The 16,806-nt window shown below is 32.9% G+C and overlaps 1 long non-coding RNA gene across 4 annotated transcripts; it reads left to right on the top strand.

Moving 5' to 3' along the window:
• The first annotated feature begins 591 nt into the window (after positions 1 to 591).
• LOC134261128 (uncharacterized) lies at positions 592 to 15,231 on the top strand. Of its 4 annotated transcripts, none has more exons than XR_009990745.1 (5): positions 592 to 619; positions 1,453 to 1,526; positions 4,702 to 4,797; positions 6,415 to 6,512; positions 15,104 to 15,231. It is a non-coding gene; the product is annotated as an uncharacterized LOC134261128 (long non-coding RNA). The 4 variants fall into 4 exon arrangements; XR_009990746.1 differs by lacking the exons at positions 592 to 619; positions 1,453 to 1,526 and adding exons at positions 3,122 to 3,191; positions 3,310 to 3,437; XR_009990744.1 differs by lacking the exon at positions 592 to 619 and having other exon boundaries at positions 1,356 to 1,526.
• Positions 15,232 to 16,806: the final 1,575 nt, after the last annotated feature.

Genomic DNA, 16,806 nt, shown 5'->3' with positions numbered 1-16,806 from the left:
TACAGATACTGTAATGCAATATATATATATATATATATATATATATATATATATATATATATATATGAAATATTGCTTAGGGAGACCACGGAAGATATATTATCTGGCTTAGGGAGACCGCTGGATTAAGGCGACCTTTTTTGGTCTCCCTAATATTTTGACCTCATGAGTATTGCAAATGTTGTGTTTTAGGTAAATAAACAGTCTTCCATTAGATAAAAGTAATGTTTTTGTCTGTGATTTAACATTAAAAAGTTGTCAAATTTCTATCATCTTACCTGAAAAAGAAAAGAGTGTATTACCTGTGTAGAATTTCAAAGGATATTTTTTCAGCATTGTGGAGACCACGGAAAACGTGCAATTTAACAAAAAATCTTGCATATATAATTTTTTCCGCGTTAAATTATTTTAAATGAGTGTTTCTTCGACTTATTTTTCCATTTTTTATGTTAAAAAACTAAAGAGGAAAAATATTCTAAATTTATGCATCAAGTTCTGAATTCTTAGCAAGTACTTTCCGTCATTTGTTCCGAATACCATCGGAATGCCTCTTTAGTTTTCAGAAAATGACCTTTCAACACCATAATCATGATAATTGTTGAGAAAGAGTTGTATTGCGGTAAGTAACTTAAATAATATAGTAATATTTTTTCTTTCTAAATACACAAGGCAAGCATTGATTTTTTTTTTTTTTGGGGGGGGGGGGGAGGGGGGGGGTGTAGTAATTTTACTTTGAAGAAGGAAAGATTATAAATACGTATTTGAACCTGAAGGAAATTCGAAATGAAGTTGATATCAGTATATTCTTTTACACAAGTCCACAAACAAAATTTAAAGACAAAGCCGAATATAGAAAAAAGAAGTATCGCAAGCTGAAGCACCTATTCAAGCTATATGCTTGGGTCCCCTCAGAAATAACGTTTACCTCTTCATGCTCTTAGTCTTATGATCATTTCTTTCTTTTGCCTTATGATCTTTTTTCATTTGCTTATCACCAATTTTTTGTTGGTAACCTCGCCCAACCTGAATCTGATAGGGTGTTTTGGTTGTACTACCCCCCCCCCCCCCCTTTTTCAATTACCTTACCCCTACACTGTATATGAAAACTTCAAGGTGTTGGAAATTCATTTTTTTCATAACATTATTTATTTTGTATTTCTATTAATCAACAATTCATTGTCGCAGTCTATAACCTGTAGTTCCCTGCATTATTTTCAGGTGACAGAAATAAAACAATCGTTTGAGATTTAACCCCCCCCCCCATCCCCAAACAAATGAAACTGAAAAATGTTTGGTTGTTTTCACCCCACTTTTAACTGAAATATTAATTCTTTTTATATTATTTAATTTCGTTTATATTTTTATAAGTTTATTTCGTATTTTTCCTTTTAAAATTAAGTCAACAATTATGTGCACGAGTTAATAAACTAGCCTGGTTCCCTGCATTTTCAGTGACAGACTCGGAGAACCAGAATAATTCAGAGAAGAACGACAAGATTAACGAGGAGGCTCAAAACAGTTTTGAGGTTTGTTTATTTTGTATTTACACTTTTTAAATTAGGCCTATTATCTTTATGGAAAACTCTGTGTGCAGATGGATATTTAGGGGCCTACATTTTAAATTTCATAGGCCTAAGTCGGTTAAAATGGCACATGTATTTTCGGTGACATGACTGTCAGTGTCACCAGCCCGCGTGTTTACATGTAACGTTACCTGTTTACATTTAGCTACTGACCCTCTAAACATGATTCTCGTAATCTTGTTTTTATGTTAGTTTACTATGTGTAACTTTACTGAAAGTGTTATATAGATTTACAGTGATTGGGATAAGCTAGGGAGTAAATGTGACAATGGCGCACCCCAAGTCAGTGTCAATGTGACATTTCAAAGTTCAATGCGCCAAACAGACTTTTTAATGGGACATTTCCTAGTTACAAATTTGCAATTGATTACTTGCTGTTTGAATTTCAGTTGACTTTACTTAATTGAAATTGTCAAATTATTAAATGACGACATTAAAATATACAAAATTAGTATATTCAAATTCACAAGTGTCAGAAAATAAATAAACACTGCAATTTAATTTCAATTCTTTATTTTTTGTCTCCGATGTTTGACATCTTTAAAATGATTTAAAGCTTGGTTTAGATCTATACTGCTTCCCTCAAATTTATGTTAAATTTTCGTTTTGGTTTTTCCTCCGAGACTACATCATCAGTCTTACCGTCAGATTTTTCTACATTCGTTCTGTCAGCATGTTATACTTCTTCCGAGTCATTTTGTAGCGATTTACTTAAATTTGTTTGTTAGGATTGTGAAAATTAAGAAAAGTCTGTCCTTTATCGGTACGAGGTATTTTCTTAGGCAGCATGCTGCACTCCTAATACCAGTTTTATTTCGTGCGTGTTAGCCAATCAGAAAACACGTAACTGTTTGATTAGATACTGGAGAAACGAAAGTCATATGAACGCTTTAACTGAACGATGTAAAACACTGTTTTTATTTCAAGCCTAAATTGACAGCGATTGTTATGGGAAAGACTACAAGCGCTTGGGGGAAAGCTCAAAGTTTAAAAGTATGCAGTGCATTATATGCGCCACGATGGCGCAGCGTTTTTAATTTTAATGTGACATTTTAAAATTTAATGCGACTATGGCGCAGGGCGCGTGCTTATCCCAATCACTGGATTTATAGCGATCTCTTCGATCTCTTTATATTTAGGTGAAGAGAAATTTGGGACTATCAGTAGCTAGATGCTAAGTTAAATGTTTATAGATTTGCTCAGCCACAACTTACATACAGTGGTCCTAGACATATATCATGAAGCGCTAAAGCTTCTTGAAAAATATGCCTACTTGAAGTCTGTGTGATTCATACATCAATACAGTCTATGCGAATGTTTTTTTTTTACCACACAGGGCATTCGACAAACAGGACTTAATCAAATTTTGTCAGACCGAAAAAAACCCAAATGTAAACAAATGGAACACCTGAAAATTAGTGAAGGAAAATGATAATTTATTCGGCATAATTAATTAATAATTTTAGAAAAATTAAATTTAATATGTTGACGATACAACCGTTATGGCGAGCACAGATATTTATTTTGTTAAAATTTAGATCAGGCTCATCAAACTGCACGTGACATTTAGTGCGTCTAGACTCTGATGTCACATTACGTCTTATAAATGTAAGTAATACATTTCCAAAAAGAAGCCTGAACAGTGCTGAAAGTAAATGAAGAACGTTTTGTTTACTATATTTATCTTCAATGTTTATCCATTAAATCAGGGCATGTTTACTTTTAGTTGAACTTTTGCTGCTATTCTTGCAAGAACGTAGCTTTAACAAGTGATGCATTGTGGGTCAAAGTTACGGCGTCAAAAAATTCTATCGAATGAATGTGCAGTCGTCCAAATTTTCTCTTCGCACAGAGGTTAGTTTTAAATTGAAAGTGAAAACGAGGCAGCACGTGAAAGTCATTATTGGCTTTCAGAGAATGTTTAAGAAATATAATGACTTCGTATTGACCAATCAGATTACCGGACTTCACAAAGTTATATAATATATGGTTATATGGACTCATGGCAATTGATATTGACCAAAGACTCAGAAAGTGATAGCGACTGAGCTTGTGAAGTCACTATCATTTCCTTTGTCTGAGGTCAATATCAATTGCCATGAGTCCTTATAATGACATAATTTGAGCATTCACTGAAGTCCATAATAGTTTTATATTGTATAAATGGTGCCTGTTTTGGAGGGTAACAGTTGAAATTGACACCCCAAGGAAAACCATTGTCAACCGACGCATCAGCGGAGGTTGACAATGGTTTCCGAGGGGTGTCAATTTTAACTGTTACCCTCCAAAACAGGCAACATTTATTTTATTATACTGAATGTCCTCTTGATTTACTATGTCAGCAATACAAATTGCCGATAGCCTTTTTCGTTCACGTTTAGAAAGCTTTCAAACTCCCCGCAAATTCAAAAAAGATTTACTGACCTCTTTATTGTTTATTTGCTACTCTACGAGTCCTTTACCATCTAAAGTTTCGTTATTTCTGCACTCGCAAGCATGTTTCGTCTGTCATTTGTTGTTTTCAAGTAAGCTACATCGGACGCAAGCTTTTATTGACGTCAAGTTTATTCCGGTTCTTTCAAACGCGCAACTGACGTTTTGACAATTCTACGGTGAACCGTACGCGCATAATTTCCATGCATGTGGCATTACCTTTGTGTTACCCGTTGCCACGTGTGTTGCTAAGGCTGAGGGTAATAGAACGGATTGTAACTGCATCTAAACCAATCAGATTTTAGTATTGAACATGAAAGTATAATAATATATAATCACACAAAGTTAATGCAATGACACAGTCCTAACTAAACAGACTTCGCTGTCATTACATCACAATTGTTAAAAACACGCATCTTATATTCTACGTAACTTCAGTGCACCAAACGCTGTGTTGTTCCACATCATTTTCTGCCGACGCACTTTCGCGTCGGTGTCACAAAAGGAGGAATATCACGTGACATCCTTTCAGCCAATGAAAATTACAAAAATTATCTTCTTATATAATATATGTAATTATTTTGCTTTGAATTTGCATTATGTCGGTCATTACAGACATGTTTGAAATATATGGATTTTAATTACATTTTTTTATATCCATAATACCTAATGTCTTTTTTTACAGGGTCTGTGCTAGAATTTGTTGGACCCCAGTGTAACACTTTTATGGACAGAGAGGAAATCTTATCTCAAGGGTCAACATGTCTTTATTCCAAGAAAGGTAAATGATAATTACTTTTGCTAATACAATGTATACTCTTTTAATAAATTGTAACATCAGTGCAAAAGAAACATAGTCATACCAGTAACCTAACAACATTTTGAAAATGAAAGTGCAATTGTATGATCAATCGAATGAATGTTAAACCCAGTCAGAATCATTCCTTGTACTTTTTTTTCATATATCATTTTTATAAGGGCTGTGTATTGAGCAAAAAACAACAATATTTTATAATGTGATATGCACTATAATTGGATTCTTAAACAAGTCTGTCAAAAAAGACATATAAATCATTATCCATGAATTTTACAAAAAAAAAATAAGAATAATTGTTTTGCAACTCATATTAATTTGTTTTTGTCTTACTGTCTTTAAAAAGTACACTTCAAATTCAAATTAAACAGGAAAACCTTGTTTAAAATATTTAGTACATTTATCTTACATGTTGAATAAATTACATGTACTGTATGGAAATAGGTTCATTATTTTCAATATGTTGTTACTTTCTGACTCAAAAAAAAGAATAGTTTTATATCCTATGCATCATGTGAATGCTTTAAGAAATTGTTATCCATATTTACATGCAATCTAATTAAAATTTGATGTTCCGAATCCTCTACAGCTTCTCAAACATCTAACAACATACCATTCGGGGTCATGTCAGAGCCACCTTTTGATTAGCGAATGAAATCATTGCCCTGAAATCTTGGCTTATACATGTAGCAGACCTGTTTACTCTTACGATTTCCCCGTATTTTGTACGGATTTTTAGTATAAAATACGTCTCTTTTCACTGCCATTTTGGAACCTAAATGCCCACGCATTTGAGTCGGAGTTTTGTGGTAATAAAATGACAAAATATTTTTGTAATCATTAGCCTTTTAATATATGTAAGCTGTGCTATGTATGAATGTGACAAAATATGCATTGCGTAAGCTGTGCTATATCTTGTATAGTTAATGCTTTTTTGTTTGCATTATTCATGCAAAGATGCCAGACTGGTGAAAAATACATTGAATTTATAATAAAATTACTTGAATTCAATGTAAGACAGTATCAATTATAAATATGTGCTCCATGACGTTCCCATTTTTGGCTTTGTTTTTATACGTTAATATTTATAAATTGTTATAAAACGGTAATATACGCTCCAATTTAATTCAAAATTTGACCAAGTGATGTTTCATGAATTCTGTAGGGAAAGGTAAAATATCATAAATCTTCGTGCGCTACAGCTGTGCAATTTTTAATATCAATAAAAGGTCTTTAAAATGTAAACATGGAAAAAGAAGCATGCTCCGTGAAGCATATTTTCTCAAAATAAAATAGCTGTACAGTATATTTTTTAAGGATCACCTGAAAACACCAAATCTTTGTATATTTATTGCAAAATAGGTAAAGTTTTTATCTAGAAAGTTTGACCAGTTTGATTTAAATAGCGCACTCACAGTAGAACTTGTCCACGAACTTTTCTAACAACCCTCGTATATACGAATATCAGTTGGTTTTCTTTATGCAGTTTAATGCATTTGTTATCCCTTTTAAGTTGATTTTTTTAAAAAAAAATATGCAGTTGATTTAGGAGCTCTTTATTATCTTCACTGTTTACTCTTACAGGGGTGTATGCCAGAATCTTTTGAAGAACAGTCTGAATCTAACATGGAAAAATGAGGAAGAACAGCCTTCCAGCTTACAAATCTATATTTTGACAAAGGGTAATTTTGTTTTTAATTCAATTAGAAGTACACATAAAATTAATTTATGCTCGCACCCCATTCAAAGAAGGGAGGGCATATTGTTTTGCTGCTGTCTGTCTGTCGGTTTGGTGGCCCACCACTAGTTTTGCTTCAATTTCTTCACAGAGGTTGCACATATTGAATTCAAATTTGATACTAATGTATATATTGTTTGTTTATAAGCATGGGTGTATACATTACATGTGCATAGGAATCATCATGCCCATCTCTCTGTTCATGTGTTTGCCCACTTGTGAGATTAGCTTGTTTTAATTCTGGCTGAGATAAATTGATTAAAGTCATCTAAATACAAACAATTTAAAGTAAATTACTATTGTATTGGGATAAACATTTTGGAAAATATGTAACTTTATTACTAGGTTATTATAAAATCTCAAGTTTTAAATCCTGATTTACTTGTAGAAAGTAGTTGGTCTCCTAAATGCAGTTATAATACATTTGGTCTCCCTTATGCATACAGTATATTATAAATTTAAAGATCAACATGTATTTTTGTTTGTTGTTTAATTTCCCTTTTATATTTAGTTTATTTAACAGAACATATAACAGTCCAGTCCAATACGAAAATTCGTAATATTACAAGTTATCGTAATATAAAACTTATTACAATTTTTCGTAATGTAGTTAAATTACGAATACGCGTAATATAGCAGATTGTAAGAGACTATATTACGAGTTTTTGTAATCCAAGACAAATTCAAGCATTGCAAGAAATTGAGTGGTGGGTAGCAAAGTATGACGTCAGTAATATATCAGATTTCACGGCTACTGATAGCACGCGGTCAGTTTGGTCAGTTATGCCTATCAGAAAGCATGGAAATTCAAGAAGAAAGTACCGCCAGCGATGGGTGAGTGGACAATTTCTTTTATTATTCTTTTATAGGAATTTTCCCAAGGACAAGACCAATTTTCCAGTAAATTTCAATATTCGCTTAAGCATGTCGCATTGGTCTATATCACCCAAACTCCCTACTTTTCTTACGAAGTCTACCCTAAAAACCACTCCCTCGTCTCATAATTCAACTGTTCGTGCAATTCTTATTGAAATACACAGAATTCAAATCTCAGTAAGAGCCGTACAAGTTATCGCCCGTGACATCTCGTATTAAACGTCGTACTTTGCTACCCGCCACTCAATTTCTTGCAATGCTTGAATTTGTCTTGGATTACGAAAACTCGTAATATATATAGTCTCTTACATCTGCTATATTACGCGTATTCGTAATTTAACTACATTACGAAAAATTGTAATATAAGTTTTATATTATGATAAGTTGTAATATTACGCTTTTTCGTAATCTTACGTTTTTTGGTAATATTACGAATTTTCGTATTGGACTGGACTGTATAACTTACTAGTGTATTAAAATCTCAAGTTTTGAATACTTATTTACATTTAGAAAGTAGTTGGTCTCCTAAATGCAGTTATAATACATTTGGTCTCCCTTATGCATACAGTATATTATATAAATATAAAGATCAACATGTATTTTTGTTTGTTGTGTAATTTCCCTTTTATATTTAGTTTATTTAACAAAACATATAACTTACCAGTGTATTAAAATCTCAAGTTTTGAATACTGATTTAGGCCATACCAATTTGTAAAATAGTTCTTCGGATTTTCAAAAATAAAAAGTGAGGCGAGCGAGCGAAATTTTTTTATAAATATTATTTTTTATTTTGGGTTTCAAAATTATGAGGCGAGCGAATATAATTAATGCATATATATATATTTTAATAAAGTGTGATTTCAAAGAGCGTGAACCTAAAAAAATTAAGATAGATATCATTTGCATACCACATGAACTTATCATTCTTAACTTTTGGAGATTTTTTTTAATAAGTAAAAATGTGTCAAATTTCAAAGACTTTACTTTCATAAATGTAATGTTTTCAAACATCTCCTCTGCTTCCATTTCTATTGCTGTATATGAAACAACTTTGTACCCATTGTTTTTAACTATAGTACACAGTGTTGTGCAATTAAAAAAATCAAGTACTAGCCCACAGGCTAGTGGCAGCTGCAAAGTTACTAGCCCAAATACAGGGGCAAAAATTAAAATAAAACTATAAAATATGTTGAAAAAGAAATTAATTGCTGATAAAAGTCAGGGTACTGAGGTCATTCTTTTTAAAGTCAAAGTTTAAATTCTCAATATCAAATTCAGTCATGTTTAAATTATTATGAAATAAAATTAAAATGAGCACTAGCTCATTTAGAATGAAATTAAATTCATTTTGTTTTCATCTTAAATCATTCAAAATAGAAATATATTTTATGTGAGACACAAAACACTTATCTTTCAGTTGATTGAGTGATCGAAAATAATTTAAAGATATAGCTGCATGTATTTACCATAAACGGAGGAATAGAGGAAATTCGGATTAGGAAAAAACGATCGCTTTTGGAAGTAAATAAGTCAGGTAGTTCTGCAAACGGATAAGATTATGGAAATTTATTGACAGTAGGAGTATGTTGTCTGGAAAATATAAACTGGTTGGGAATTTTATAGCCAAAAAACGAGTTAAAATACCGGTTGTGCTTTTCATGTATTGCGTGTGTTGTTATATTTTTTACTAGCCCGACGGGCTACCTCCTTGTAGAAAACCACTATCCCGACCCCCAAAAATGTTAGCCCCGGGCGTCAGGGGATGCTAATTGCACACCCCTGGTACCTATGAACAGTTACAGACATGGTGCAAAACTTCACAAACTGCTTCAATCTCACTATAAATCCCGCGCATCTGTCATACATGTGTGTTTGTTGCAAAAAGTCGAGAAAAAAAATTGAAGTCGGATTTTGTTGGAAGCGTGCGCCGACATTTTTTTTTAAATATTATAATTTGCATTTGTAATAAATAGAAGCGGCGAATCCGACGAACTATATTAGAAATTGGTATGGCCTTACATGTAGAAAGTAGTTGGTCTCCTAAATGCAGTTATAATACATTTGGTCTCCCTTATGCATACAGTATATTATATAAAGAACGAGTGCACTTATGGGCCCCGGTAAAATGTGAAAAAATAAACATTCAAATTAAGCAAAATTTTTCATCCCAAATCATTGATTGATATCTAAACCGTAAGATTCAACAAATTTTACCGCTGAAATTCATGTATATACAAAGAACAAAACCATAGAATGCAGCAGGGGTTAACCGACTTTTGTGATTTTCTATATTGAATCGAGAACGGTCATTCATTTCAAAGCTTTTGTTTACTATGAGCCTAACTTTGTACAAACTTGTGCGAATGACAAAAGACGCATAATACATTTATAAAACTTGTGTGAAAGTAGGAAATCTGTACACGATTAGGCTGGTAGTTAAAATATTAAACATAGGTAATCAGAGATTACAGAGCTCACCTCAACGAATGTTGTCTTTAAGTAAGGCAAAGTCAAACAATTAACCAACAAAAAGTATACATTCCAAAAATGAAAATATTTTTAAAAGCAATTTTGATCTGACTTTGAAATAGACCTACATAAAAAATTTAAACTACTTCTTCTTCATGAAAATGTAATGAAAATCCAGCATCTGAAGCAAATTTGAGAGTTTTCATCTCTTGATGCAGCATTTGTGCAAGTTTGGTTTATACAATGTTATATAAGCCTTGTAGTTTTTGGTAATAGACCTGCAACCATAACTTTTACCTTGTCTATTATCTGAAAAATGTATGTCCAATTCAGCATCCGAAGCAAGTCCATTAGTGTGCATCTTAAGATGTATCATCCATGCAAGTTTGCTCATTATAGGGCTCATAGTTTATTGGAAATGAAACATGCATCAAAACTAACATTTTCACTCATTGACAAAAAGTAGGTCAATTCAGCATCCGAAGCAAGCCTGGAAGTATGCATCCTTAGATGTATCATCTATGCAAGACTGGTCATTAAAGAACTCATAGTTCCTTGGAAATGAAACCTGCATCAAAAACTTTAACTATTCACTGAACCGGAAAATGCACGTCAGATTCAGCATCCGAAGCAAGCCTGGTAGTGTGCATCCTTAGATGTATCATCCATGCAAGTTTGGTCAACATAGGCCTTAAAGTTACTTGCAAATATATATTAACCTGTTTTCAACTGGAAAATGTAGGTCAGATTCAGCATCCGAAGCAAGCCCGGTAGTATGCATCATTAGATGTATCATCCATGCAAGTTTGGTCAACATAGGGCTTATAGTTACTTGGAAATGAAACCTGTACCAAAAACTTTAACCTGTTCACTCAACCGGAAAATGTAGGTCAGATTCAGCATCCGAAGCAAGCCCGGTAGTATGCACCCTTAGATGTATCATCCATGCAAGTTTGGTCAACATAGGGCTTATAGTTACTTGGAAATGAAACCTGCACAAAAAACTTTAACCTGTTCACTCAACCGTAAAATGTAGGTCAGATTCAGCATCCAAAGCAAGCCCGGTAGTATGCATCCGTAGATGTATCATCCATGCAAGTTTGGACAACATAGGGCTTATAGTAAATTGGAAATGAAACCTACACCAAAAACATTAACCTGTTCACTCAACCGGAAAATGTAGGTCAGATTCAGCATCCGAAGCAAGCCCGGTAGTATGCATCCTTAGATGTATCATCCATGCAAGTTTGGTCAACATAGGGCTTATAGTTACTTGGAAATGAAACCTGCACCAAAAACTTTAACCTGTTTACTCAACCGGAAAATGTAGGTCAGATTCAGGATCCGAAGCAAGCCTGGTAGTATGCATCCTTAGATGTATCATCCATGCAAGTTTGGTCAACATAGGGCTTATAGTTACAGTCAATTCTCGAATTATCGCCATTCGATTCATCGCCATTTTCGCAATACCGCCATGATTTCCCAAGAACGTTTTTCCTGCTATATAAAATTCTCTTTATAACGCCAAATTCGCATACCGCCATCCGCCACCCTGTTTTCACAACAAACGTCCATTTTTAAGTGTCAATTATCTCGATAATACCGCCAAGGTGTATGTGGTCAGTGAAGCGCGTTATTGGTTGACGCTATCCCTGTTGTAAAGCGTGCAAAGCCAATCAAGGTACATGCAATTAAGTAAACAATGATTTTAACATGAACTGTTAGAATAATTTTGTTTTCTTTTTAATAAAATCATTTAGTCAAGGCTTCGCCACGAAAGCGGTCGTTGTAAAGTACGACGATAACGATATTATTTTGATGATCTCTGCTTTTAAAAACAATGCAAGGTTTGTTTAAAAAATAATTCTAAGTCAGAAATTGTGAACGTTTCATTTACAATGATTTCATAAACAATGAATTTATTCAAGAACTTATTTTACGTACTTTAGGCGATATATCATGACGATCGACCCAGCATTTTTTTTTTTTAATATAGACGTGCAGATTTACATAATACACATATACTTGTCTTAATTTCATAACTGAATACTTTGTTTTAGCGAAATTGTACACAAAAAATTACTTGAAGTATTTTCAAATTTAGAAATATGTTTATATATACATGTACATGTGATAATAAGAATAGAAACGCTAAATGGTATTTCTAAGAAGGATAACTCTACGTCTTTTCTCCTTAAAGATGGAAAATTCAATTCATCGCCAAATTCGTTATACCGCCATGATTTCTAAATTACAAAAGGTGGCGGTTTATCGAGAATTAACTGTACTTGGAAATGAAACCCACACCAAAAACTGCACCAAAAATGTTAACCTGCTCCAAAAACATTAACCTGGTAATTCCTTTGCTGAAATTGCAGCATCTGAAACTTTGACTGGTACAATGAAACACACTAAAACCATCTTCCATGCATGTCTAATCAGTATAGGACACAGAAGTAATTAAAAGGAAAACTGCTCCAAAAAACTTAACTTTAACCTGGGACGCTGACGCCGACACCGACGCCGACGCCGAGGGTATCACATAAGCTCCCCCCAACTTCGTTGAGGTGAGCTAAAAATGTACAAAAAGTACAATGTTTTTCCTATAGCAAGTGAGAGGTATTTACCTGCATTACCCATGTTGAACCCACTTGTGGAATAGATTATTTAAAATACTGATAGTCACGTGAGTTCTACCCAGGTAAACATTCCTCAAAAGTGCTCACTGTAAAACATCGGCAGGTTTTTTATCATTTAGTCAAAGTCGCACCGCTTAGAAATATTTCTATGTATCTATATTTAAGATTACAGTAGGGTAAAGAGAGTTTAGCGCCACTCATAAAAGTGTCAGACATTTTTAACATTTATGAAAGACAATGAAACGGGTATTGAAAGCCACCTAAACACTCCTTTTAGATTTCAAATTCATTTTATTGTATATATTTTTTCAAATGCAAGAGTACCGATTTCTTAGTTTGATTATTATGGCTACAGGCAACTACACAACTTCTTTCAATTTTTTAAAACAGATATAGCACAAACAAACGCGCCCGACTATGACACCATCAGATTGTTCAAGATCTCTTCGCCTTGATTTACATAAACGAAACTAAAAGAAGGTTCGGTACGACTTTTCCGGATTTTTAGGGTGTCCATATAGGCATTTAAAAAAAGTCAATTGTTTCAAATCCATGCTGATTTGGGTGATGATTATCGTGCTTTTTAATTAGAAATATACACTAGTATATAACTATTTCCAAAAGAGAAGGATTTGGTTATATGTTCTAAAGTAAAATGGCACATAAAAAGGGCCCATTAAGCATTGCTTAAGTGCACTTGTCCTTTAAAGATCAACATGTATTTTTGTTTGTGTTTTTGTTTGTTGTTTAATGTCCCTCTTAATTTTGTTTATTTAACAAAACATATAACTTACTAGAGTATAAAAAGAAGGATATGGAGATAACGAACAGTATTCAACATCGAAGTCCATAAACAACACAAAATAAGAGCAGAGCAAACACGGACCTCCGAAACATCAGAGGTGGGATCAGGTGCCATGGAGAAGTGAGCATTCAATGCTGACTGGTCACACCCGATGTTTGCTCAGTGAAGTGATAGTGAAATAACGGAAAATTTGTCGTCAATTCAGGTTATAAATAATGGACGAACAATTGGTATGAAAAATGTCAGTCAGCATTTGACTCAATGATAAATTGTATTTGCAGACAAGGTCATTGTATCAACTATAGAACTTACAAAATAATGACTTTAAACAAGACTGCTGATATTCTTGTTTCATCAACTTGCTTGTCAATAATTTACCTCGTTTTAGAAATTGTTCGTATGTAGAGCATGCTTTTGCGTATCGAATCAACTGAGATATATACACTCCATATGCAGGTGATGAAGGTATATTGCTGATGATACAAAAGATAAAGTCGTCATGTTTATCATATAACTAGGTTGTTAGGTTATCATTAACAGTGATTATTGTCTTTTTCAAGTAAAATATCCAAGTAAGAAACAGATGTGTCAGAGTCTGTGGTTTCTTTTATCTCAAGCTCTCCTGAATGTATCGTATCGACATAGAAATTACCATTGTTACAATGTAATTGACATGTTGTCGATATATCTGAAGGTCAAGTTGAAGGCCACAGCAAGTGTTTTCTTCTTTTCACGCATAAGATTTTGCATAAATTCTGCTTCATATGAATATAAAATTCTCAAGTTTTGAATACTGATTTACATGTGAATTTAAGTTGGTCTCCTAAATTCAGTAATAATACTTTTGGTCTCCCTTATGCATACAATATACTTGTATCATATAAATTTAAAGACTGGCATGTATTTTTGTTTGTTTCTTTGTTGTTTAATGTCCCTCTTAGATTTTAGTTACTGTAATAAAGCATGTAATAAACTAGGGTATTGAAATATATCTGAAGTTTTGAATGTTGATTTGCATGTGGATAGTAGTTGGTCTCCTTAATGCAGTAATAATATATTTGGTCTCCCTTATGCATAATGTATATTATGCATATTTAATTATGTATAATATGTGAAAATCCAAATTTACTCTGAATGATGCTTGTTGTCAATGTTCTTTCAATTCAAGCATACAACAGACAAAATATAGAATTAGAAATGTATTTATCATCTGTCTCAATCTACATGTACAAATCATGAAATTTAAGAATCTCTACATATTACTGTAAATTGTTTTAATTCCGCGATGTTAAAATTTCATGATATCTCAAATAGTACCAATTCCGATGGTTTTAATTTCACACTTTAAGATATTAATTCAAATTTCGTATAAGCATTTAAACGCTTTTAACAACTAATGATAACATTCACAATGGGTTTAATTTCGCGGAAAAATGATAGATCGCGAACATAGCAGATTAAAACCATCGTGAATATTTGCCAATCTACAGTATATATGCATTAAACATTAATTTGTAAATTTTGGACAATTAGTATGTTTAGCATCTCATATCAGAGTTGGAAATTACTGACTGCCCATGGCAGCCTGTTTTTGAGGTAGGGATTAATCTCTCTACATGTAGTCCTGGTCATTTAAACAAATTTTCTCTGATTTCTATCCCTTTTAAGTTGATCTTTTAAAAAAATATGCAGTTGATCATGTCAATTTAGGTGCTCTTTATTATCTTCACTGTTTACTCTTTCAGGGGTATATGCCAGAATCTTTTGAAGAACAGTCAGAATCTAACATGGAAAAATGAGGAAAAACAGCCTTCCTGCTAATCTATATTCTGACAAAGGGTAATTTTGTTTTTAATTCAGTTAGAAGTACACATATAATTATGCTCGCATCCCTTTCAAAGAAGGGAGGGCATATTGCTTTGCTGATTTCTGTCAGTCGGTTTGGTGGTCCACCTTTAGTTTTGCTTCAATTTCTTCACAGAGGTTGAACATTTTGAATTTAAGTGTGGTACTAGTGTATATTGTTTGTTTATAAGCATGGGTGTATACATGTGCATAGGAATCATCATATCCATCTTTCTGTTCATGTGTTTGCCACTTGTAGTCAGGGGCATAACTCAAACAAGTTATAAAAAAAATAACTTAAATAAGTTATTTTACACACACAAATTAAAAAAAAAAAACAACCTTAAATTAGTTATTTGTATATCCTACTTGGACATTGATTTCTTGGAAATTTTGTGTTTCCTGCCAATATGCATTGCATTTTGGGATTTCATTATGTAATACTAGATGGAGTGCACCGACTACAATGGAGAATTGGTGAGGAGGTGGAGATAAACCGCATTTACACCTTATTTTGTGGTTTTATCCACATGTTGAATATATCTAATTTTTATTATTAAATAAAAAAAATTCCCCACTTTTCCCAAGACTTTGAACACTTTTCCTGCATTGAGCAAGGTTTAAATTTAGTCAAACATTTGTTTTTGTCTTGGTGCACGAGCAAAATCCTTTGGTGTACGGGGTGTGAAGTTATTTTAGAAAAATAATGTGTTTGATTTACTAAGGCAAGGAGAAAGTACAGACCCTTAACTGTGCTACTACACCTCAGAAACGAACCCTACCATGAACAAAGCATACCATTCTGTGCACAAAGTGAACCGGTCCGTTCACAAAGCATACCATACTGTCCACAAAGCGAACCGTTCCGTTCACAATGCGTACCTAGCTGCCCCTGCGAGACGATCATGAATAATTCATGAATTTCCTTGAATTTTTCATGAATTTTATTCATGAAATATTCATGAAATGTTCATGAAGATCCTATGAACTTATTATTGGACATTTTCAAATCATGAATTTTTATTCATGAAAGAAAATTGATGAATATTCATGAATATTTTTTTTCATGAATAATTCATGAAGAGTCATATTCATGAAGATTCATCATTTCAAGAATGTCCAATAATAAGTTCATTGCATCTTCATGAACTATTCATGAATAATTTGATGAATTTTTTCAGGAATGTTCATGAATGAATAAAATTCATGAACCATTAGCATTCATGAATATTCTTGCTTATTTGTAAACAAAAAATGCAATATTATTATTCATGTTTATTAATGAAAATGCATGAAGTCATGCTAAAAAAGTAACAGTAGATGATTTATAATACAGCATCTTGAAAGATTTCACAGAAATGTTGTTTGTTTTCCAACCATGGCAACAAAATCTTTGTTAAAATACTTAAAATAGACTAAAAAACTTAAAATAGACAATTCTGACACATTAAACCATAGTAAATGAGTAATGTAGTTCTTTCCTGGTAAAAGTATAAAAAAATTCAATTCAAATGCAACTCTTTGCAGAATATTTAACCTTACTTGGTCAAAAGGAGAGGGGGATCCTTCCTCAGCATGTTTCAAATTGTGTTTTAATGCCAGA

This window comes from Saccostrea cucullata, unplaced genomic scaffold (assembly GCF_032062105.1).
Source record: "Saccostrea cucullata isolate Sc308-1 unplaced genomic scaffold, CSIRO_AGI_Scuc_v1 ctg437, whole genome shotgun sequence".
NCBI lineage: Eukaryota > Metazoa > Mollusca > Bivalvia > Ostreida > Ostreidae > Saccostrea > Saccostrea cuccullata.
This window is presented reverse-complemented; position numbering and strand designations above follow the sequence as displayed.